Source organism: Crocodylus porosus, unplaced genomic scaffold, assembly GCF_001723895.1.
Source record: "Crocodylus porosus isolate Cpor-Errol unplaced genomic scaffold, CroPor_comp1, whole genome shotgun sequence".
NCBI lineage: Eukaryota > Metazoa > Chordata > Crocodylia > Crocodylidae > Crocodylus > Crocodylus porosus.
This window is the reverse complement of record NW_017728950.1, coordinates 31,834,112-31,835,412: the sequence shown is the minus strand read 5'-3', so window position 1 is coordinate 31,835,412 and position 1,301 is coordinate 31,834,112.

Here is a 1,301-nt window from a genome sequence, read left to right as displayed (position 1 = left end):
CACGGGATTGGGGCCCATACAAAACAGAGAGCAAATATTCCATTCAGAAATGCATGTAACAGCAAGAGGGGAAAACAATTTCTTCCTGGCCCCATGTAGCAACCAGACAAGCCCAGAAGCATGGAGAATATTGTTAGCAGAGCACAGGCATATATGAAAGTATGTAATGTACACACATGAACATGCAAGGTAGGTACACAGCCACACAGTGCACATATATGAATATGCAATGTGCATGTATGAAATGCAGTGCATGCAAATGAGCATGAGGTAAGTATACGAACATGTGATGGACATATATGAATAAGCAATCTCTGCATGAAATGCAGTGCGTGTATATGACCATGAGGTAAGTATATGAACATGTGATGGACATATATGAATATGCAATGTGTGTATGAGGGTGTGAGGGATAGGAATGAACATGTCATGAACATATATGAATATGCAATGTACACAGATGAATAGGCAACACATGAGGTACATGTGTAATGTAGTGTACACATGTAGATATGCAATATGTGTATACGAACATGTGAGATGCATGGAAGAACATGTGATGCCCATAAATATGCAGTGTCTACACGTGGATATGCAGTGTGCATACATGAACAAGTGAGGTATGCACATGAACATGTGACACCCATTTATAAATATGCAATGGGCACACACGGATACGCAATTTGTGTATACGAACCTGTAGTGCCCATATGCAATGTACACACATGGATACGCAGCATGCGTACATGAACAAGCGACTTATGTGCCCGACCACACCGTGTCCATATGTAAACATGCAATGCCCACAAACAAGGACGCAACGCCTGCGTATCAGCAGACAAGGCACGTGCACGAAAACACAATGCGCATATATGACCCCGCCACGTGCATACCCGAACCTGCTGCAGTTGCCCACGAACACACAGGGGGCACATATAAATCTGCAACGCGTGCACCCCACCATGTAACGCATTTGAGCTTGCGATGCCCAGGGGCAAATACGCAAAGCACACATGAAGTGGGCATCTAGAACAGGGGTCAGGGCAACGTTTTTGGGCAGAGTGCCCCAAACACCTGCAACCTGCATTTGTAAGATGTTGGGTGCCAGGGGCAGGCGGAGCAGCAAGGGGTCCGATCCTACTTGTGGCAGCGCAGCCCGGGCCCCTTCCCTGCCGCCTACCCCAGGCGGGCGTGCCAAGCAAAATGCCTCTGAGCGCCACACGGGCCCCGTGCCGGGGGCTGCCTACGCCCGCGTGCAGGCGCGTCGCTCGGAGAGAACACGCACAACAGGCGGGAGCCGC